Source organism: Bombina bombina, chromosome 2, assembly GCF_027579735.1.
Source record: "Bombina bombina isolate aBomBom1 chromosome 2, aBomBom1.pri, whole genome shotgun sequence".
In the NCBI taxonomy this organism is placed as follows: domain Eukaryota; kingdom Metazoa; phylum Chordata; class Amphibia; order Anura; family Bombinatoridae; genus Bombina; species Bombina bombina.
The window spans coordinates 1,126,649,771-1,126,675,101 of record NC_069500.1 but is presented as its reverse complement, the minus strand read 5'-3'; positions in this window follow the sequence as shown (position 1 = coordinate 1,126,675,101).

Below are 25,331 nucleotides of genomic sequence, written 5' to 3'. Positions count from 1 at the left end.
TTGTATACTTCATTGCATGTATGTAGCACTGTTAGACTTTCTTTGAAGGAAAGTGTATTATATGTTATTCTTTATACTGACCACTAGGTGGCATTTACACTTTAGAGTTAAAATTCTGTAACACTGAATGTTATAATGAGCAACACCTGTGGTATAGGGTATTTAAGAGAGGTGTTTAGTATGTTTAAGTCATATGATTAAGGGCATTTGAGCCCGAAACGTCATGATTCTGTGTGCCTTGGTACAATAAAATTGAATATTTTGTACAAGTTGAGGTGCTGCTTGAACTTTTTTGCATTTGACCCCTATATTATATTTATTAACAAATTTAATGTATTAAAATTGTTGTAATATTTTTCTAATGTTTGTAAATATTTTTTTATTTTTTGTAACTTAGTTCTTTTTTATTTTTTGTACTTTAGTTAGTTTATTTAATTGTAGTTATTTGTAGGTATTGTATTTAATTAATGTATTGATAGTGTAGTGTTAGGTTTAATTGTAGGTAATTGTAGGTATTTTATTTTATTTATTTATTGATAGTGTAGTGTTAGGTTTAATTGTAACTTAGGTTAGGATTTATTTTACAGGTAATTTTGTAATTATTTTAACTATTTTAGCTATTAAATAGTTCTTAACTATTTAATAGCTATTGTACCTGGTTAAAATAAATACAAAGTTACCTGTAAAATAAATATAAATCGTAAAATAGCTATAATATAATTATAATTTATATTGTAGCTATATTAGGGTTCATTTTACAGGTAAGTATTTAGCTTTAAATAGGAATAATTTATTTCATAAGAGTTAATTTATTTCGTTAGATTTAAATTATATTTAATTTAGGGGGGTGTTAGGGTTAAAGTTAGACTTAGCTTTAGGGGTTAATCAATTTATTAGAGTAGTGGTGAGCTCCTGTCGGCAGATTAGGGGTTAATACTTGAAGTTAGGTGTCGGCAATGTTAGGGAGGGCAGATTAGGGGTTAATACTATTTATTATAGGGTTATTGAGGCGGGAGTGAGGCGGATTAGGGGTTAATACATTTATTATAGTAGCGCTCAGGTCCGGTCGGCAGATTAGGGGTTAATAAGTGTAGTTAGGTGGAGGCGATGTTGGGGGCGGCAGATTAGGGGTTAATAAATATAATATAGGGGTCAGGGATGTTAGGGCAGCAGATTAGGGGTACATAGGGATAATGTAGGTGGCGGGGGTGTACGGAGCGGCAGATTAGGGGTTAAAAATAATATGCAGGGGTCAGCGATAGCGGGGGCGGCAGATTAGGGGTTAATAAGTGTAAGGTTAGGGGTCTTTAGACTCGGGGTACATGTTAGAGTGTTAGGTGCAGATGTAGGAAGTGTTTCCACATAGAAAACAATGGGGCTGCGTTAGGAGCTGAACGCGGCTTTTTTGCAGGTGTTTTTTTTCAGCTCAAACAGCCCCATTGTTTTCTATGGGGGAATCGTGCACGAGCACGTTTTTGAAGCTGGGCGCGTCCATAAGCACCGCTGGTATCGAGAGTTGAAATTGCGGTAAATATGCTATACGCTCCTTTTTTGGAGCCTAACGCAGCCCTTCTGTGATCTCTAAATACCAGCGGTATTTAAAAGGTGCGGCCAGAAAAAAGCCAGCGTAGCTAACGCACCCCTTTGGCCGCAGAACTCTAAATCTAGGCGATTGTCTTGTTTATACTAAAGTGAAACTGATTAACCTCGAGATGAGACATATTTTGTTATATGTGTGTAAAACAAATATTTTTTGGATATGGCAGTGAACTATATGAAACCTAGAAGGGTTAATGAAAATACTAACTAAAGTCGTCACTAATACAGCCCACCTCAAACGATCCCTAAAACACAACAGCAAGCATCAGTTCTGACCAACCTGAAATGCATCAGGGATATTGACAGTCTCTCCATGCTCTGCTACATAACCAATGATGCCCTTGCCCCAGGGCACCTGGACTTCGTTGGAGTTCTCCATGCTGCAAGAGGGTAACAGGGTGGTCCCTGCATGAACATCAAAGAACTTGGAAACTAAGCTCTTCTTATTGGCTGAGCCTTCTACTAAAAACAGGGAACAACGATCAGCATCCACCATAATGCAAACAAAGATAAGAATCTTGTAGCACAAGCTGGTGAGGTTGAGCTCATTAGAGATGTCCTTAACTAACTCCAGGAAGAAAGTCCTCTCATTGTTTTTCTTCAAGTAGTATTTGTAGTCAATGGCAGTGGAAGGGTACTGGGGGATGCTGACCCTGGACTCCAGCAGGGCATTAAAAATGTGCGCAGTAGTAGATGGGAGGGAGCTGGTTTGTCCACCAATTCTAAAGTCTGTTTCTACCATTTAAGACTTATTGTTATAGAATAGCAGTTATCTAGTCTTCCTGTCTGTTGGGAAGTAACAGCTTAATGCTGCTGTCTTAACTATTGTTACCTAACACAAACAAATGACCATACAGTATATTGTTAGCATTAGTGCTATGTATTTTATAATAGAATCACGATTTATATTATACACTTAGATGTGTTATGTATTAGATGTACTTCACTTAGAACCCCTGTATATGGGGTATCTGGGGCCCGATCCGATATGCAGCATCACCCGCAGAAGCCGGCGATGCCAAATATTGCGTGGGTTTGGTATCACATATATGGTGTAACCTAGAAGTTACGCTCGTATATTTCACCCTTCGGCAGTAGTTTTTTGGCCCATAGAGTGATATACCAAACCCGCGCAGTTTGGTATCCAATATACAGCGTAAGGACTTACGTGGCGAAAATGGAGAAATCTTACTCCATTTTCACCTCGCCACAAATTTCAGGTGTAGTAAGCCTTATGCTGAGTATTGGAGCCCCGTAACTCCCTAAACTACCTGCAAAATAAAACCTAACACCTAATGCATGCGCAATGTCTATTTACCTGTCAACCGCAATCCCCCACCACAATCTTTAATAAAGTGCTTATCCCCTAAACCACCGCTTACCCGATTACCCCCTAATGTGAGCCCCTACCCCGCCGCAAGCTACATTAAAATGATTACCCCCTAATGTGAGCACCCACCCCGCCACCACCTACATTAAAATGATTACCCCCTAATGTGAGCCCCTACCCCGCCGCCACCTACATTAAAATGATTACCCCCTAATATGATCCCCCTACACCGCCGCCACCTATATTAAATTTATTAACCCCTAATCTAATCCCCCTACACCGCCGCCATCTATATTAAATTTATTAACCCCTAATCTAATCCCCCTACACCGGTGCCACCTATATTAAAATTATTACCCCCTAATGTGAGCCCCCTACACTGCCGCCAGCTACATTAAATGTCTAACCCCCTAATCTGATCCCCCTACACCGCTGCCACCTATATTAAATTTATTAACCCCTAATCTAATCCCCCTACACCGCCGCCACCTATATTAAAATTATTAACCCCTAATCTAATCCCCCTACCCCGCCACAACCTATATTAAATATATTAACCACTAAACCTAAGTCTAACCCTAACACCCCCTAACTTAATTATTATTAAAATAAATCTAAATAATATTAATAATATTAACAAATTATTCCTATTTTAATCTAAATACTTACCTATAAAATAAACCCTAAGATAGCTACAATATAATTAATAATTACATTGTAGCTATTTTAGGGTTTATATTTATTTTACAGGTAACTTGGTATTTATTTTAACTAGGTACAATAGCTATTAAATAGTTAATAACCTAGTTAAAATAATTACCAAATTACCTGTGAAATAAATACTAACCTAAGTTACAAATACACCTACACTATCAATAAATTAACTACAATTATCTAAACTAAAATATAATTAAATACACTAAACTATATTACAAAAAAAAGCCTAAATTACAAAAAATAGAAAAAGATTACAAGAATTTTAAGCTAATTACACCTAATCTAAGCCCCGTAATAAAATAACAAAGCCCCCCAAAATAAAAAAATGTCCCTATCCTAAACTAAATTACTAAATTACAAAAATAATCAGCTCTATTACCAACTGATTAGAATAGCCAATAGAATTACAGAAGCTCCTATTATATTGGCTATTCAAATCAGCCAATAGAATTAAAGTAGCTCTCATCCGATTGGCTGATTTGAATTTGAAGGCTCAAATCAGCCAATAGGAATTCAAGGGAAGCCATCTTTAATCGCGTACCTTTAATTCCTATTCAGTTTACGGTGGCGATCGTATGAAGAGGATCCTCCACGCTCCATGGCTCCGGTCTTCAGTTCCAGCATCGCCGATCTTCAGTTCCTGCATCGCCGGTCTTCAGTTCTAAAGAGGATGGTCTTTAGCTCCGTGGTCATTGGTCTTCAACTCCTCCGCTCCGCGCCGGCTAGTTCCTTGAAGAAGAAGAGGTCGCCGCCTGGAAGAAGACTTCTCCGCCTGGAACAGGACCTTCTCCTCCGGTCTTCAGGACAGGTAAGGACCACTTGGGGGTTAGACTTAGGTTTTTTTTAAGGGGGGATAGTGTGGGTTTCAGAGTAGGGGTGTGGGGATGGTGGGTTGTAATGCAGGGGGTTGTTCTTTTTTTTTTACAGGTAAAATAGCTGATTACTTTGGGGCAATGCCCCACAAAAGGCCCTTTTAAGAGCTGGTAATAGAGCTGATTACTTTTGTAATTTAGTTTAGGGTAGGGACATTGTTTTTATTTTGGGGGGCTTTGTTATTTTATTAGGGGGCTTAGATTAGGTGTAATTATCTTAAAATTATTGTAATCTTTTTTTATTTTTTGTAATATAGTTTAGTGTATTTAATTATATTTTAGTTTAGATAATTGTAGTTTATTTAATTAATTTATTGATAGTGTAGGTGTATTTGTAGTTTAGGTTAGGATTTATTTTACAGGTAATTTGGTAATTATTTTAACTAGGTAGCTATTAAATGGTTATTAACTATTTAATAGCTATTGTACCTAGTTAAAATAAATACCAAGTTACCTGTAAAATAAATATAAACCCTAAAATAGCTACAAGGTAATTATTAATTATATTGTAGCTATTTTAGGGTTTCTTTTATAGGTAAGTATTTAGATTTAAATAGGAATAATTTAGTTAATATTATTAATATTATTTAGATTTATTTTAATAATAATTAAGTTAGGGGGTGTTAGTGTAGGGTTAGATTAGGGGTTAATAATTTTAATATAGGTGGCGGCGGGGTAGGGGGATTAGATTAGGGGTTAATAATTTTAATATAGGTGGTGGCGGTGTAGGGGGATTAGATTAGGGGTTAATAAATTTAATATAGGTGGCGGCAGTGTAGGGTGATCAGATTAGGGGGTTAGACATTTATAGTAGCTGGCGGCGGTGTAGGGGGCTCAGATTAGGGGGTAATATATATAATATAGGTGGCGGCGGTGTAGGGGGCTCAGATTAGGGGTTAATATATATAATATAGGTGGCGGCGGTGTAGGGGGCTCAGATTAGGGGGTAATATATATAATATAGGTGGCGGCGGTGTAGGGGGCTCAGATTAGGCGGTAATATATATAATATAGGTGGCGGCGGTGTAGGGGGCTCAGATTAGGGGTTAATATATATAATATAGGTGGCGGCAGTGTAGGGGGCTCAGATTAGGGGGTAATACAGTTAATATAGGTGGCGGCAGGGGGTAATACATTTATTGTTAGGAGTGAGAGGGGGGATTGCGGATAGAGGGGTATACGTGTCGGGCTATGTTTGGGAGGCGTGTTAGACAGTAACCAGAGATTTAATATTTTAGTCAGTTTCTAAAGTGCCGTAAGTCACTGGCGACTCCAGAAATTTGTACATACGCTGATTCCTGGACATCGCTAGTTTGTCAGACTTACGGCACTTTAGCAACTGCCAGCGCTGTATATGTGATAGTTCGATGTGCAAGCTGAAACTATGGGCGGCGCAGGTTTCCACGCTTGCGCCGAAACCTGCACCATATATCGGATCACGCCCTGGTGTTTAACCATACAGTACAACTACAAGTCATCTGAGGACTCTAATGGACATTTGGTTGACACAGAGTTCTTTTTGTGTGGATCTTTTTAGTGACAATTCTAGGAGTACAGGTTTCAAATGTCAGAACAGTTTGTTTGCACAAAACGGAGATATTAAAGGGACATTCCAGCCAAAATTGGAATCTACATGGATGCATTTCAGTTTTGAATAGAAGCAATTTGTAATATACATGTATTAGCAAAAATGCTTCTAACAAAAAGCTATAGCTGTTTTAAAAGTGTATTTAAGTATGCACCGTGCACCAGCATTTTAAAGACAGCACTTACTCAGAGAGCATAAGGTGCATGTAACATCTGTTAATAATTTTGTTAATTGCTGATATGACACAAGTCCCACTGGTGCTCTGAGCAGCTGCAGTATTTAAAATTTTGGTGCACTGAGAGTATCTAGCTATGTTTCACAAGCACTGAAGAGAAAAATGTTAACACTAAAACAGCAATAACTTTTACTTAAAGCATTTTTGCCAATACATGTATAATGCACATTTGCTTCTATTCAAAGATTGAATTAATCTATGTTGATTTCAATTCTGACTGGAATGTGCCTTTAATTTCAAGATCTATTTTTGCATGCATGACGTGGATTATTTTTTTCCCTCTGATTGTGTGGGGAATTGACAAATAGATGTAAACGAGCAAGATGGGGTTAACAGCCCTCCCCATAATTTGCAAACATGCATGAAATGGGTGTCCCTGGGAAAGTCACAATAAATACCAAAAAGCCCTCAGAATACTGCCCCTTTTGCTAATTCTGACACTTTCAGTTCTTTGATCCCACTACATGGGTTCCACAAAAGGCTTTCCTGTTCTTAGACCATTCATCACCTTTCTCAGACTCTGTAAACCTTAGCTAAAGCTTTTGTTTCTGCAATTCTGTCTAAACTATTCCCTTCATACCTTTTAATAAAAATGATATAATATAGTTGTTTTATTTAAAGGAATACACTCCTGTCCACAAGCCTATGGGTATTTAAAACTTTATTTTAAATTGATTACTAATTAATAGAACTGAAAAGTTATTTGGATGAAGCAACATACTAAAGACCAACATTCTTCTAATCATCTGAAATGCACTGGTCCTGTAATTATTATGCCTATAAAGTTTTATTGTGCATTTACTGATTATGCTTTTCTACTGTGTTTTGTGGTTCTTTAACTCCATAAAACCTAAAGCAAAAAAATACTACAGGTATCAGAAAGTTGCAATTATAATATATTTTTTTATTCCAGCACTGATAACATTCTGTCAAGATAGGAAATTTTTGTGGATTTGATGGGTTGAAGAAGTTCCACAAATAAACTGCAGTGCAATGCATTATGGGCATTTCTATAGGTTAATTTAAACTCAACTTCTCTGACCAAGATAAATTTATGATCTATTATTCTAAACCAAACCAAAGTTTTGCTGATGCTATGTGGTCATTCCAATTTGCAACCAGAGAATTAAGAACTATCTTGAGAAGTGTGTCCATAATCCTAAATCCCAGATGCATTTAGTGCTGACAGCTTCTGTTATATTTTACTTTTTTTGTGCTTTGATCAAACTAAGCAGAGTTGTTGTTTTTTTTTACATTGCTATGTTCACTGTTCAATTCTCACCTGCCTATCTCCTAAATTCCTGCCTAACTACCTGCTAACCTTAGGCCATTCAATCAGGAAATCCGTGGCTTTGGTGGCGAATAAAAAGGGCACAATCACATTAAAGAACAATGATTTTCAGCCAATTCTAACGTTTACTGAGCAGCTTTTAAGATGTCCCCGAAGTGACAAGTTTGACATTTCTCAGTAAAGCTCTCCTCTTTATGCTGGTCAGGGGCTCCTGGGCTCTAGAGTTAATGTGCTCATCATAAGTCCTATTTACATTAATGGCCTTTGACCTAGCAAAACTTTTCCTCAGCTCCTTCTGTGAAGCACTCCTCTGCAGCCCATCCCCGCGGTTCCCCCAACACTCTTTGCTCTTGTCATCAGTACTGGAGTTAGAAGGGGTTTTGCTCAATTGGTTTCTCTTGAGCCACTTCTCTACCATGCAGCAGGCTGCGCTGCCCTTCCCCTGCTGGTCCCAGTCCGACTCCCACACTGACACACACAGTCCCAGAAGGTCCACCACTGTCTGACAGTGACCAGACTCACTCACAGTACTCACCAAGTCTCTACTCGTCGTCAACAGTCGACTGACTCCTCACCGTGACCTCACATTACAGTCCTGCCTCGCTGCCTGCAAATTGGCCCCACTCACTGTGCTGACTGACAGTGTCAGTGACTCTGATAGGCTGCCTTCAGTGCTCCGCCTATTCCCCTCTCTCAGCACCGCACCAGTCACTGTGCCTGCCCTCCTCCTCACTCCCAGCCCCAGGCTAAAATTTGCGCCAAACATTAAAAAAAATGGCGCCAAAAAAAATTAAAATAAAAAAATAATTTGGAAAATGTTTTTGTTTTAACCGGTGCCGCGGGGCCCCCTGACTGCAGGGCCCTAGGCGGCCATCTCACCCGTCTTGCCCAAAGGCCGGCCCTGAGAACCGGATCACTTCATCCTTCCAATGAGGATAACTGAAAGTTTGCACAACTATATATTCTTGATCCTGATGAGGTTGCACAAAAGCGCCTTATGATTAATGAAAATGCAAATTGTAACCCTGAACTAATTACTGAGTTGAGTTCTTTTATGGCTTTAAACAATCCTTTTGCAAAATGTTGTATGAAGTAGAACAGGAATGCTTAGGAAATGCATCTCAAAATGGTGTTACACCTGCAACTGTGACCATGGCAATAGTACAAGATCGTAAAAAGGTTCAAATGATGCATCTTGAAATGATGTTACACCTGCAACTGTGACCATGGCAATAGTACAAGATCGTAAAAACGATCAACGTAGATACAATTCTCCTTGGTGTAATGAGATAGCTATTATTTTTCAAAATGCAGATGGTGAACCTCCTCTTGAACGAGATCTTATTATTCATTGTCGAAGTCCTGACAATTAAAAAACAACAGAAAGGATAGGTATTTTAAACCCAAATTTGGAGCCAATGTTGTATCCACCTATTTTCTCTTTTGGGGACCAAAGTTGGTCACCTAAAATGAAACTTAATTACAACCCTACTACTGTAAGAGATATAAGAACTCAATCCTTAGCAAAGCCAAAGGTTCTCACAAATGCAATTTTATGGGTACATGCTTTCCATTTGGCAGGAGTTTAACCCATTTCTAAGTGCTGGCAAATTGACCCAGCAGTACTTTGTAGATGCATACGTTAAGAAAGGGGTAATCATTCAAACTATGTTAGACAAAATCAGTCAAAATTGAGGGTTGAAAAGTATACAGGTCTTATGGACCATCTTCAAAGTGTAGCGGCAGAACAGGGCTTACTTCCAGGCAAAGCAGTTATACTTCCATCTACATTCCAAGGTAGACCAAGAAACATGGTACAGAATTACCAAGATGCCATGGCTATTGTTAGAAAGTATGGGAAGCCTGATTTTTTCATAACCATGACATGTAACCTGAAATGGTCTGAAATTGTTGTTAATCTGAAAGAAGGTCAAGCAGTTGAATTTCACCCTGATTTAGTGGCCAGAGCGTTTCATTTAAAACTCTAAGAACTTTTGATGACATCACAAAGAAACATGTTTTGGGGCAACAAGCTGCCTGTCACAAACTTGCCAGTTCTGATCATCTGTAATAATTATACAATAAATTTGTATCTGACTTAAGTTCAGTGAATCGCAACTGCAGAAATGAACTGAGTATAACATGTTTTGTGTATTTGGGAGTCTGATACCAAAAGAGTTTCTCATATATAACCTGGGAATGGTTACCAATAATGAGATCACGCAACAGAGTCAGGTGGTAGTTCAGAAACCCAGATAGTGATAATGTTTGCAATATTAGAGTAACAACAGAGTGCAAGACAGGACTTAGCGGGGGATGCCTGTAACAAAGTTGTTCATCACATTTGCAATGGTCTTATAAGCTTTGTCTTGACAGAGAAGTTTCGGAGCTGTATTCCTGGTGCAAGCTGGAGGAGCCGGTATGTCCGCCGAAAACTAACAGAGCTATGTACGGAAAAAGTGTAGAGTTAGACAGTACCTTTAGGAAGTAACAGGGCAATTCCCAAAATAAGGGAGATCTGGGTCAGGACCGAGTTGGAAGTCTGTGCTTGCAGTGGTCCTTGGAAGTAGGTAAGATGTCCTGTAGCTTAAGGCGAGATCAGTGTGACACTGCTTGAGACAGGTTAAATAATCAAGCAATGATACCAGCCGGAAGGAGGATTAATAGAGGTAAAAGCAAAGATCCGTCCCCTCCTTAAAGGGACAGATGTTACATGATACTTCCCCCAAAAAATTACATGTGATTCATGGGCTGGGATGGTCAGGGAAGTGCCTGTGAAACAGTGAGACCAAATGAGGTGATGAGAGGTTGGTGGTGGGTTCCCAAGAATCATCATCCTGAGTTTAATGTGCCCATCTGATTAGATATTGAAGTTCGCCCTTCTCGTAATGCGAATCTAGAATCTCCTTGACTTCATATTCTTCTTCATCCACCAAAGGAGGAGGGAGAAGGGAATCAGTTGTTAAAGGGTCTCTAACCGATTTATAAGGTTTGAGCAGAGCTACATGGAAAGTTGGGTGAATCCTGTAATTGGAGAGAAGTTGGAGAGTGACCGCGTTATCGTTAACTATTTTGAGGATCTTGAAGGGTCCTACGTACAGTTTATTGAATTTCTTACATGGAGTATGGAGCTTCAAGTTTTTGGTTGACAACCAAACCAGGTCGCCAATGGAGTATAAAGGAGGATCTCTCCTTCTAAGATCATATGCATGCTTCAGTTTATTGTGTGCCAAATGTTTGTTGTCTTGTAATATCTTTAAGTTTTCGGAGAGAGTATTGATAGTGTCGTTGACCAGGGGGCAAGTACTGTCACGATTGTGGAAAAAGTGGAAATTAGGATGAAACCTGTAGTTGGCATAAAATGGAGATTGTTTAGTAGTGGTATGAGAAGAAGTATTGTAGGCAAATTCGGCATACGGCAGGTAATATGACCAGCGATCATGTTGCCAACTACAATAACAATGCAAGAATTGCTCTAAGCACTGGTTGGTTCTCTCAGTTTGGCCGTTGGTTTGTGGATGGCAAGCTGTTGAAAGATGTCTTTGGATTTGTAGTACTGAACAAAGTTCTTTCCAGAATCAGGACGTAAACTGGGGTCCTCTATGCGAGGTAATAGTTACAGGTAAGCCATGCAATCTGACAATGTGTGAGATGAGTAGTCATGCAGTTTCAGAGGCTGTTGGGAGCTTCTCGCATGGGATAAAGTGTGCCATCTTAGTTAAGATGTCAACCACTACTAAAATAACTGTATAGCGACTTGAGGTAGGAAGTTCCACTATGAAATCCAGTGAAATGTCTTCCCATGCTCTTGTAGGAATGGGTAAAGGCATGAGAAATCCATAGGGTTTATTCCTTTGTGCCTTGGATGCAACACAAGTTGCACATGTCTGTACGTAATCCTGAATATCCTTGAAAAGACTTGGCCACCAAAACCAGCGTTTAACCAAGTCAACTGTCTTTTGGATTCCAGAATGACCAGCTAGAGGTGAATCATGTGTAACCTGTAAAACCTGAGATCTTAAAACAGGAGGAATATAGAATATGTGATAGAATATTCCATTTGTGTCTTGTTGTAGGGATTCTTTTGGAAGAGTTGGATCCTCATTTTGATACCATTTTATTTCAGGGTATTCCAGGTGTATGAGGGAAGAGAAATTTTCTAGTGGTATGATATTTGAACTGTCTTGAATATTAGCTTGTTTGCATAGAGATCGAGATAATGGGGCATATGTATCAAGCTCCGTATGGAGCTTGATGCCCCGTGTTTCTGACGAGCCTGCTGGCTCGCCAGAAACAGCAGTTATGAAGCAGCGGTCACAAAGACCGCTGCTCCATAACCTGTCTGCCTGCTCTGAGCAGGCGGACAGACATCGCCAGAAATCAACCCGATCGAGTACGATCGGGTTGATTGACACCCCCCTTCTGGTGGCCCATTGGCCGCAAGTCTGCAGGGGGCGGCGTTGCACCAGCAGCTCTTGTGAGCTGCTGGTTCAATGCTGAATATGGTGAGCGTATTGCTCACCGTATTCAGCGAAGTCTGGCGGACCTGATCCGCACTGTCGGATCAGGTCCGCCAGACTTTGATAACTAGAGGCCAGTGCATCAGCTGTAGCGTTCTTCTTTCCAGCTCTGAACATAATAGTATAATTGAACCTGGTGAAGTACAGACTCCAACGTACTTGACGAGATGTCAATGTTTTGGTGGTCTTCAGATATTGGAGATTTTGATGATCCGTATATAACAATATGGGTGATGTTGTACCTTCAAGTAGATGCCTCCAATGTTCCAGTGAAGTTCTGATGGCCAGCAATTCTTTCTTTCCGATATGATAGTTTTATTCAGCATGTGACATGACCCTAGAATAAAATGCAACCGGATGAATTGGATCCAATAAAGATTTTCTTTGAGATAGGACTGCTCCTATGGCATAGTCTGAAGCATCTACTTCTAATATGTATTGATTTGAGGGGGTTAGGTAGTGAAAGGATTGGGGCTGTGGTGAAGCTAATTTTGAGGAACCGAAAAGACTGTTTGACCTTTTTCGGTCCAGACAAAGGGTTAACTGTTTTTTGTGATCAGTGATGTTTTATGAACTTTCTATAAAAATTAGAGAAGCCCATGGACCTTTGTACCTCTTTCTTATTTTGTGGTGTAAGCCAGTCAACAATAGCCTGAATCTTGTCTTGTTGCATATGTATGCAGAATAAGTGTAGAGTTAGACAGTACCTTTAGGAAGTAGCAGGGCAATTCCCAAAATAAGGGAGATCTGGGTCAGGACCGAGTTGGAAGTCTGTGCTTGCAGTGGTCCTTGGAAGTAGGTAAGATGTCCAGTAGCTTAAGGCGAGATCAGTGTGACGCTGCTTGAGACAGGTTAAATAATCAAGCAATGATACCAGCCGAAAGGAGGATTAATAGAGGTAAAAGCAAAGATCCGTCCCCTCCTTAAAGGGACAGATGTTACACTGTCAAAGTTCATGTTATTGAATTTCAGAAACGAGGATTACCTCTTGCACATATTTTGCTTATTTTATCTTCACACGATAAGCCTAAAAATGCTGAAGTAATTGATAGCTATATTTCTGCAGAAATACCTGACATTCAAGTCCATCCCCGGTTACATGCAATTGTAACAGAGCACATGATACATGGGCACTGTGGGGAGCATAATCTAAGCTCTCCATGTATGGTTGATAGTGTTTGCTCTAAGGAAAAACTTTGATAAATGTAGATGGTTATCCACGTTACAAGAGATGAAAAAACTGTTTCTATTGAAGTAAATGGAAAAACAATTGATAACTCTTGGGTTGTACCATACAACCCATATTTGACATTAAAATACAACTGCCATATTAACATAGAAAGCTGTGCTTCCATAAAAAGTGTAAAGTGCAGCATGTCGACTTTTTGGTTTCCATATGTACCATCAATCGCATAACATTGTGCGATTACAAGTTCACCTTCCTGGAGAACAATCAGTATATTTTACTGAAGATAATATTTAAACTGCTGTAGAAAATTCACAATCAAGAGACACAACTTTGACTGCTTGGTTTAAGTTAATACAAGAAGATTTGTCAGCTCATGCATTTCTGTATACAGATATTGCTCAGCATGTTGTTTTTCATCAAAAGACAACAAAATAAATTTTTTTTTACAAGATTGTGCAAATAACACCATTGTCATGCCGCACTGCTCTAGCTGTTGCTATGGGTATGGTGTCTCCTTCCCTGCTCATTGTCAGGGGCTGTGTCGGGTCCAGAATGTGTGCGGCACTAACGTCATCGCCTCACGCTCCTCTCTCTGATGCCGGTCTGGATTCCTGTGGCGCCAATGCTGCACCTATGTAAGTTGCTCAGAACAATTAGATTGTTATTCTCTGGATTGCCTTATTATTATTATTGAACCCTGCCTGTCTGACTACTCTGCCTGTTAACCCCTAAATCGATGGATTTATATACTACTGCTGAACTCTGCTTGTCTAACCAATCTGCCTGTTAACCCCTACATTGCTGGATTGATATACTGCTGAACTCTGCTTGTCTGACCACTCTGCCTGTTAACCCCTACATTGCTGGAATGATATACTGCTGCTGAACTCTGCTGGTCTGACCACTCTTCTTGATTAACCCCTATTGTTCTGGATTGCCTCTCTGTTGCCAAACCCTGCCTGTCTGACCATACTAGTGGTTTATCCTTGGACTGCTTTACCGTTGTCAAACCCTGCCTATCTGACCATTCTAGTGGTTCACCCTTGGATTACTTTACCGTTGCCAAACCCTGCCTGCCTGACCATTCTAATGGTTTACCTTTTACTACTTTACCATTGCCAAACCCTGCCTGCCTGACCCTTCTTGTGGTTTACCCCTGAACGAGCTTTCTCTATTTCCCTGCTTGTTGCCTCTAAAGACTATCCTGCCTGTGTTGAGTGCTGCTTTCTTCATCTTGTGAACTTTCTCTGCTCTGGGATATGCCCTATCATTCCGGCTCGACGCTGGGATAAGAAGACTACTGTCTGAGTCCGGTCTGATAGTGGAATATCCCACGAGCATTACAACCATTGGTTGCATGTTCTCTGTAAACTTAACTATAGATGTTGAGAGATTTTGTTTAAGATTACTTTTACTCCATGTTAAAGAAGCAACTTCTTTTGAAGATATTAGAAAAGTTGATGGAGTTCAATTTTACACTTTTAAAGAAGCAGCTCAAAAACACTGTCGTTTTGTAGATGCTCAATCATGGGACTTATGCCTCAACTCCTTAGAAAGCTTTTTGTCACATGTGTGCTTTAGCACCAAATGCAAATGAGCTGTTTGAAAAGTACAAAGAGAAACTCTTTAAAGACATTTCAAGACACCCTGGACACACACCAGACTGTCAAAATTCTTTAAATTATGCACTTAAAGATATTCAGGATATCTTGATTGTAAATGGCAAAAATTGTCAGGATTTTGGTTTAATAAATCCTCCATACAATTTACCAGAAAATCACAGAAACCTCTATGATGCTGTTTTTGAAAGTTATACAGGAGTCCATATGAAGGCATCTTTTAATGATCTTCAAAGACAACGTTTTGTAGAAATCATTGCTGCATCAGAAAAATTACACTTTACCAGAAAGGTGATATTTCCTTGATGGTCCTGGTGGTAGTGGTAAAACCTACCTATGCAAGACTTTGTTGAGGACATTTAGAGGACACAGTAAGGTAGCATTACCACTTGCTTCAACAGGGATTGCTTGAAGGTGGATGAACATACCACTTGCAGTTTAAGTTGCAAGTTCCTTTGTTGGACACTTCAACTTCTTCCATGAGGCAAACCTCTAATGATGCGCAAATGATTGGTACAGCAAAGATTATTATTTGGGATGAATCTACCATGTCTTCAAGTGATGCACTCAGATGAGTCATCAAACTCCTTCAAGAGCTGATGAATAACAACAAACCTTTTGGAGTAAAAACAATTCTGCTTAGAGGTGATTTCAGACATAGGGGGTTAGTTATCAACGCGTCTATTTTACCTGTCTTTGCCGGCCCAATACGCCCGCCTAAGCTCGCCTCACATAGCCGCCGCGGACCTGCAAAAATTCGCCTAAGTTATCAAAAAAGCTGTCAAAAAGCCGCGCACCAAGTACGGGGCGATGAGCAGCGGACTGTGAGAGTTATCACTCATCCGATCTCGCTGCTCTTCGGCTTTTTCACAGCTTTCTTGCTAGCCTGTCACTAAGCACCCACACTAACTACACTGTTCTACCCCCTATACCGGTGCCCCCGGAGCCCCCCCGCAACTAAATAAAGTTACTAACCCCTAAACCGCCGCTCCTAGACCCCACCGCAACTCTAATAAATGTATTAACCCCTAAACCGCCGCTCCCGGACACCGCTGACACCTACATTATACCTAGTAACCCCTATCCTGCCCCCCCTATACCGTCGCCCTCTATAATAAAGTTATTAACCCCTATCCTGCTGATCCCGCACCTCGCCGCAACTAAATAAATAGTTTAACCCCTAAACCGCCACTCCCTTACCCCACCGCAACCTATATTAAATGTATTAACCCCTAATCTGCCCCCCCCCTACACCATCGCCACTATAATAAATTTATTAACCCCTATCCTGCCCCCCACTACACCGCCGCCACTGTAATAAAATTATTAACCCCTAAACCTAAGTCTAACACTAACCCTAACACCCCCCTAACTTAAATATTAATTAAATAAATCTAAATAATATTTCTATTATGAACTAAATTAATCCTATTTAAAACTAAATACTTACCTTTAAAATAAACCCTAATATAGCTACAATATAAATAATAATTATATTGTAGCTATCTTAGGATTTATTTTTATTTTACAGGTAACTTTCAATTTATTTTAACTAGGTACAATAGCTATTAAATAGTTATTAACTATTTAATAACTACCTAGCTAAAAGAAATAAAAATTACATGTAAAATAAATCCTAACCTAAGTTACAATTAAACCTAACACTACACTATCATTAAATAAATTAAATAAATTAACTACAAATAACTACAATTAAATACAATTACATAAACTAACTAAAGTACAAAAAAAAAGCTGTTACAAAAAATAAAAAAAATAGGTTACAAACATTTAAAAAATTTAACAACAATTTTAAGCTACTTACACCTAATCTAAGCCCCCTAATAAAATAACAACCCCCCCAAAATAAAAAAATGCCCTACCCTATTCTAAATTAAAAAAAGTTCAAAGCTCTTTTACCTTACCAGCCCTTAAAAGGGCCATTTGTGGGGCATGCCCCAAAGAATTCAGCTCTTTTGCCTGTAAAAGAAAAATACAACCCCCCCAACATTAAAACCCACCACCCACATACCCCTAATCTACCCAAACCCCACTTAAAATAACCTAACACTAATCCCCTGAAGATCATCCTACCTTGAGTCGTCTTCAGGGATGGAACCAAAGAGGAGACCCGGAGCGGCAGAAGTTATCCTCCAAGCGGCGCTGAAGAAATCTTCCATCCGTTGAAGTGATCCTCCAAGCGGTGCTGAAGAAGTCTTCCATCCGGGCGATGTCATCTTCCAAGAGGCGCTGAAGAAGTCTTCTATCCGGGCGGTGTCATCTTCCAAGCGGGGTCTTCAATCTTCATCCCGCTGACGTGGAACATCCTTCTTTCCCGATGGACTAACGACGAATGAAGGCTCCTTTAAGGATGGCGTCCCTTCAATTCCAATTGGCTGATAGGATTCTATCAGCCAATCGGAATTAAGGTAGGAAAAATCTGATTGGCTGATTGAATCAGCCAATCAGATTCAAGTTCAATCCGATTGGCTGACCCAATCAGCCAATCAGATTGAGCTCGCATTCTATTGGCTGTTCCGATCAGCCAATAGAATGCGAGCTCAATCTGATTGGCTGATTGGATCAGCCAATCGGATTGAACTTGAATCCGATTGGCTGATTCAATCAGCCAATCAGATTTTTCCTACCTTAATTCCGATTGGCTGATAGAATCCTATCAGCCAATTGGAATTGAAGGGATGCCATCTTGGATGACGTCCCTTAAAGGAGCCTTCATTCGTCGGTAGGTAAAGAAGGATGTTCTGCGTCGGCGGGATGAAGATTGAAGACCCCGCTTGGAAGATGACATCGCCCGGATAGAAGACTTCTTCAGCACCTCTTGGAAGATGACATCGCCCGGATGAAAGACTTCTTCAGCGCCGCTTGGAGGATCACTTCATCGGATGGAAGATTTCTTCAGCGCCCCTTGGAGGATCACTTCTGCCGCTCCGGACCTCCTCTTCAGTTCCATCGGTGGCTCGGCTGAGTGAAGACGACTAAAGGTAGGATGATCTTCAGGGGATTAGTGTTAGGTTATTTTAAGGGGGGTTTGGGTTAGATTAGGGGTATGTGGGTGGTGGGTTTTAATGTTGGGGGGGTTGTATTTTTCTTTTACAGGCAAAAGAGCTGAATTCTTTGGGGCATGCCCCACAAATGGCCCTTTTAAGGGCTGGTAAGGTAAAAGAGCTTTGAACTTTTTTAATTTAGAATAGGGTAGGGCATTTTTTTATTTTGGGGGGTTTGTTATTTTATTAGGGGGCTTAGATTAGGTGTAAGTAGCTTAAAATTGTTGTAATATTTTTTAAATGTTTGTAACCTATTTTTTTATTTTTTGTAACTTAGCTTTTTTTTTTGTACTTTAGTTAGTTTATGTAATTGTATTTAATTGTAGTTATTTGTAGTTAATGTATTTAATTTATTTAATGATAGTGTATGTTAGGTTTAATTGTAACTTAGGTTAGGATTTATTTTACAGGTAATTTTGTATTTTTTTAGCTAGGTAGTTATTAAATAGTTAATAACTATTTAATAACTATTCTAACTAGCTAAAATAAATACAAAGTTACCTGTAAAATAAATATAATTCCTAAAATAGCTACAATGTAATTATTAATTACATTGTAGCTATCTTAGGGTTTATTTTACAGGTAAGTATTTAGTTTTTTTTTTTTTTCAAATAGTTTTTATTAATTTTTAACAATATATAACAATAAATGGGGACTCACAGGACCCCTGCAAATTTCAGTGCAAAACATGTAGAAAAGTGTTAAGGAAAAATTACAACTGAGGCGTTCAAGTTTCAAAGATAGAGTACATTTCCAAACAGCTGTCAAAGAAGGATAAGAGGGTGGGGGGTGGTGGGGGAAGGATTCATCTGTAAGGATGGGAGAGGGGGGGGACGGGGGGGGGGGATACTGCTGGGGATCGCCTGAGGCGCATGGAACAAGGAATCTTAAACTCTAACCTGGGGAAGCCATGTGGTGTCATGTGTGTCTGTCCAGTCTCCCCAAACCATTTCAAATAGGTCACTTTTGTCCAAACTGTAGAATATTTCCTTTTCCATGGCGTGTAAGTAAGCCATTGTTTTGAGAATATCAGGCCAACGAGGGGGGGATGTTTTTTTCCAGTGCCTGGCAATATTGGTTTTAACCGATGACAGGAGATAAACGCAGAGAATCTGCTGATGTTTAGGAAGGGCCTGCAGGTTTAGGTGCAGAAGTGCAGTGGCAGGGATTTTTGGTAGCTGAATCCCAAGAGACAGAGTACGGAAGCAGATATTCCACAGGGGAGTCAACTTAGGGCATTCCCACCATATGTGAAGCATATTTCCGTGAGAGCCACATTCTCTCCAGCATTGCGGAGAAGATGTCGAAAACATCTTAGATAGCCGAGCGGGGACCATTGGGAGATAACTTTATAATAGGTTTCGAACATTGTCACACAATGTAATGATTTTTTGGTTAAGGTGAGGGACCCCTGCCAGGCATCTGCCGGGATTCGAGAGTGAAGAATAGTGTCCCACTTACGTAAGTGTGGGGCCAAGTCTGGGGGCACAGTACCGTCCAGCAGACTATAATGTCTTGAAAGAGGTTTGTGGAGTCTACGTCCTCTTTTCCATACAGTCTCCCATGGGGTAAGCTGACGTGGAGCAGAGGGAAAGAAACCCCAGCTAGAGAGGAAACTCTTGATCCTAGTAAACTCGAATAAGAGGTAGGGTGGGATGTCTTCGCCTGGTCTGTCCTTAGACAACGAAAGATATCCATCTTCGTTAGTCTCTGACCAAAAGTCTGAAACAAGTTTTACACCCAGCCTAGCCCACGTATTGGGGTGTGTTTCTGCTAGACCTGTAAAGAGGCCTGGGATGGAGGTGATCGGGGAGGGGTGCGGCGCGATTAGTTTACGGTGCCGGATCTTATCCCATATTGCCAGGCATTCCAAAACTACAGAGTTATGTATCTGTAGGGTTCTGCGGCTATGGACCGGGGTCCAGATGAGGTCTTTTAGGTATATATCGAACGGTAATGAGGCTTGCTCAATGTCTCTCCACCTGTCTTGTGAGTGAAGTACTCCCCACTGGGAGATGTGCGTAAGCATGGCACCCTCGTAGTACTTTACTATGGATGGGGAGGCCAGACCCCCAAGCTGGACAGGGAACTGCAGGGTTCCGTGAGCTATTCTAGGGGTTTTGTTTTGCCAAATAAATTTTGTGCATTCACTTTGAAACTGCAGCAAAAGGTGAGTGGGAATTCTGATTGGGAGGCATCTGAAAATATAGGTGAGCCGAGGGAGGAACGACATCTTAAGGGACGCTATGCGGCCCATCCAAGAGATGTTCTTATGATCCCAAACATGTTTTAACGCTCTCAAGTCCGCCAAAAGGGGTAAATAGTTTTCCTTAACCATCTGTTTCAAATCATTAGAGATTTGAACTCCAAGGTGAGTAATCCCTTTGCTAGACCACTTGAAGTCAAACTGTCTTTGGAGGGCTGTGACATATTTTTGGGGGAAACCCCACAAGTAAATTTCCGTTTTGGGAGTGTTTAGCTTGTAGAAGGAAAGGGAGCCAAAGACCTCAAGGATATTCAGAAGTCTAGGGATTGTGCGGAGCGGATCTGCAGAAAGCACAGTCACATCATCCGCAAACAAGGCGATGTTGTGTTTGGAGCCAGAAAGTGTGATTCCTACTATGTCCCTGTCAGTACGTATTGTTTCCGCTAGCGGCTCGATTGCCAGAGCAAACAGAAGCGGAGAAAGTGGGCAGCCCTGCCTCGTGCCATTAAAAATGGGGAATGAAGACGAGTGGAACCCTACCCCCCTGACCGTTGCCGTGGGGTTAGAGTATAAAGCTTGGATCGCGAGGCGTATGTCAGATGGAAATTTGAAGGCGACAAGAGTCTCCCACAGGTAACTCCATCTGACCCTATCAAAAGCCTTCTCGGCATCCAGAGAGATAACCGAGAAGGGCTTGTTCATTCTCGTCGATTCGCAAGCAATATTGATAAGGCACCTAGTGTTATCCGGGCCCTCACGATTAAGTACAAATCCCACCTGATCTGGGTTGACTAGGGTGGGCAGAAGTTTGCATATTCGATAAGCGAGAAGTTTGGAATAGATTTTTATATCAACATTTATAAGCGAGATGGGCCTATAGTTGGGGCAGTAGGAGGGGTCTTTATTTGGTTTGGGAATCATGATAATTTCAGCCTCCAAGAATTCTTGATTGAAAATTCCCTCTTGCCTGGCAGTATTAAAAAATCTAAGCAGAAGCGGGATTAGTTCTTGACTATAAGTTTTGTAGAACTGTGCGGGGAACCCATCTGGGCCGGGGGCCTTAAGAGATTTGAGACGCTGGATGACCTGCTTGATTTCCAGCTGAGTAAATGGGTTGGACAGTGACTCTTGTTGTTCCGTAGTTAAGGACAGTAAATTTAGGGACTCTAGAAATGTTTTAATCTGTTGTGTGGAGGCAGGGGCTTTAACTTCATTGCCCTCAAGGTTGTAGAGTTTAGAATAGTAGTCTGAGAAGCAGTCCCCTATCTGTGAGGGGAGTTTATGAGTCTTGTTGTTGTGAAAGATTTGGTGTATGCGGGAAGAACTATTCCGCTGACGCAATTTGTGTGCTAACAGAGTGTCGGCCCTATTGCCTTTATAATAAAATAATTGCTTAAGTTTTGTGAGATTCTCTTGGGTGCGCCTCAACTCTAGGTGATTACTATGCGCACGTACGGCTGAAATCTGGGAGGTCAGTACTTCAGAGACGTTAGCTCTGTTGGAGGATTCAAGCAGCCGAAGGTTGCAGTGGGCTTGGGCTAAGGAAAGTCCAGCGAGTTTCCTAAGGCGAGCTTGCTTGCGGATGATATAACCTCTGGAAACCGCCTTGATGGCGCCCCAGAGGGTATCATCAGATGTCTGACCGTTGTCATTAAGTTGAATAAGTTCTATGAGATCTCTGCGTAGTTCTTCCCTGAAGGGGGTGTCTGCTAGGATGTTGCGTGGGAGGGACCACCTACTTTTATGAAGACAGGGGTCACTAGTGTGAAGATCTACAAGTACCGGGTCATGATCTGACCATGAGCAGAGGGGGATACTAGATTGGAGTACTGAGTCTAGGGTTGTTGCCGAACAGAAAATATGGTCTAACCTAGAATAGGTTTTGTGTACCTGGGAGAAGTGGGTGAAGTCCCTGTCTGTAGCGTGTAATGATCGCCAGATGTCAAAATATCCAAATTCAGACATGATTGATTTAAAGCGTGTGGAGAGGAGAGTTAGTTGGGGGGTGGTCTTGGTTGGGGATAACGTCTTGCGGTCTAGTTTAGTGTCCCAGATCATGTTGTAGTCCCCCGCTATTATAACTCTGCCCTGTTTGTGGTGGTCAATTAATATCAGAATTTTTCTGAGGCAAGTAGGCTGTTGGGTATTGGGAAGGTATATTGAAACTAGGGTGTGCGTGACGTGGTCAAGCTTGCAGATTACTATAGTGTATCTAGCCTGGGGGTCCCTTATTACCTCAATTTCCTCATAAGCTACCCTCCTGTGAATCAGGACCGCAGTCCCTCAAGCTTTTTTTGTAAATGAAGAGCATTCTATGGTCGTGTATGAGCGAGAATGGAATCTATGGGGAGCGTCTAACAGCCAGTGTGTTTCTTGCAGAAACACAATATCGGGGTTGTGGTGGTTAAGCATGCGAGTGAGTAGGCTCCTTTTGAAGGGAGAGTTTAAGCCCCTGGAATTATGTGTGCATACTCGTAATCGGGACATGGTTCACTTCTAGCCCAGGGGAGTGGGTGGGCAGTAGGGATATCTGGGAGGCTTCGGTTAAAGACTTGGAAAGAGGTATGTAGGGGATGGGAGGAGAGAAGGTTATTCAGAATGTAAGGTGGAAATGTACTGACAACACAGGTGGAAATAGTCCACCTAGGTGGAACCCTGGTGTGGGTTAACCTGTAGGGGGGGGAGCTAAGGGCAAATGTATGAGAAGAGCTGGGAGGTCCAGCCCCACTCCGCTAGCTAAGTAACTAGACAATGGAGAATAAAACAAGGTGCAATAAAATGTAAACCTGTGGGCCCCCAAGAGGGCGTGACAAAAGCATAATGAACTAAAATGAACACAGGAACCTGATAGGAAACATTGGATACAATAAGCAATCTACACATATATGCCAACATAAAACAATAGAATCTGGTTTCATATGATTAAAGACTGCATACTTTAGTTAATGCGGACCCTACTCAAGGACACTACAAAATAACAACAAAAAGTGAGAATATTGGGGTTAAGGACATTTTGTCGTATCGTGCCTGTAAAATATAGAGCAGAGTGAACTCAGAGGGCTGACATGAAACGACAGAATGTGATGAACGTTGTAAAACACATATTTGCAGTTAATGCAGACCTCGCTCAGTGACACGTCAGCGTATCAGCAAAAAATAGAAAGAGCAGAGGTGAGAGCATTCTATCGTGTCATGTCTGTATTATGTAAGACTAGGTGGACATAAGGGTCTAACATGAAACATCAGGAAGCAATGGGCAGTGAAAACACATAAGTCTAACATGAAACAGTAGAAAGTGGGCATATATGAGTAAGAAGTCACATTTTTCGGACACTATAGCTCCTACTCCGTTACTTGTTAACATATCAATACAAGGTAATGAGAGTGGGGGTAAGCATATTATATCCTATCAGACCTGCAAAATATAACATAAGTAGGCTCAGATTCAGGAGGGTGGAGACTCTAGTTGGGTTTCGTCGGTAGGCTGTTGTGTTCTCATCCTCTTAGGCCTTTGTTCCTTAACCGACCATTCAGGGGCTGTGACTCTCAGCTTAGATTGAACAGCCGGAGGTCCCCGTGGGTCTACTGCCATGAGTCCCCATTGGCCAAGGAGAGAAGTCCCTTGAGAAAGAGAGGTCACGGTGATTGATTTGTTGTCTTTTGTGATTATTAGTTTAGTAGGGTAACCCCATCTGTACTTAATATTCTCCCTGCGAAGAATCTGTGTGACTGGCTGGAAATATCTCCGGTGTTGCAGAGTGTGTGCGGATAAATCGGGCAGCAGTTGTATGTCTTTAAATCTTTCTGATGTCTGCGACTTCCGAAAGGCCACCTGCATGAGTCTGTCCTTAAAGATAAAACTGTGGAAACAGACTATGACATCTCTCGGTTTCTCTTGAGAGACTGTTCTAGGGCGTAGGGCTCTATGGGCCCTTTCCATGGTATCTGTCAGCCCCTCTGTTGGTCCCAGCAGTTCTTTAAAGAGTTCTTTCAGAAAGTTTTGAATCTCTGCCGGTTGGATATCCTCAGGTATTCCTCTAAACCTTATGTTGTTTCTGCGTGCCCTATCCTCCACATCGGCAAGTTTCAACTCCAGCTGGCTAATTTGATCCGCAAGAGATTCCGAGTAGGACAATAAATTTGTATGGTCAGTGGCAAGATCATCCTGTTTTCTTTCCAGGGAGTCTACTCTGTCACCTATCTCAGAGATGTCTTTATGGCGTTCAGCATGATTGCGTTGGATTTCCTTGGTTATGGAGATAGTTTGGTTTGCAAGCATTTTTTTAAGTGTTGCTTCCGTTATTAGGTGTTGTGAGCTCACTTGAGGCGTATGGTCAGGTTGGGATCCATCCCCCAGAGACTCAGACTCACTCAGACCTTCATTGGAGTCCTCATTCTGGTCTTTGGGATGTTGTGTGAAATGATCCAGGACTGTTTTTTTCACAGAACCTGGCGGCTTTGAGTGTCTCCTGGCGTTGTGTGGCATTTTCACAGGAGAAGAGAGAACTTCTAGCTGAACCAGTGAGCCCGAATTGGGGGTAAATGAGAGGGCTATTGGACCCAACAGGCTAATAAAATAAAAAGAGGATAATACACATGCACAATAGTATTACATAACGGAGTAGGGCTAGCCGTCCACCCGTAACCTCTATCTCCCCATAGCGGCGTTTATGGGCAACATGCTGCCCCACAAGACTTTGTATGTATCAAAAGATGCCAACTCAGGTGGAGAAAGAGGCCAGGCGGGCGTCTTATTAATATTACCCCTTTACTTGTAGTGAGGCACCTCTAATATTCTTAAGGGAGGCGTGCCCCTCGGACTCGGGGAAGGAGGGATACGACCCAGAGGAAGGGGAAAAGGAGAGTGGTAGTGACCAGCCCACGTAAGCAGGCCGGAAAGGATGAGTCCGAGAGGGGGGGTTCAGTGATAGAAAGTGATATTAACACACAGATGGGCAACTAAGCCCAGAGTACCTGGAACAGTTACTTCTGCCGGTCAGCGCACAAGGTGGGAGGCGAAATTTGCTCTCACTATTAGTCAAAGAATTACATAAGTGCGGCAAACGGGCAGGAGCAACTGGGGCCCAAAAAGTTAAATAC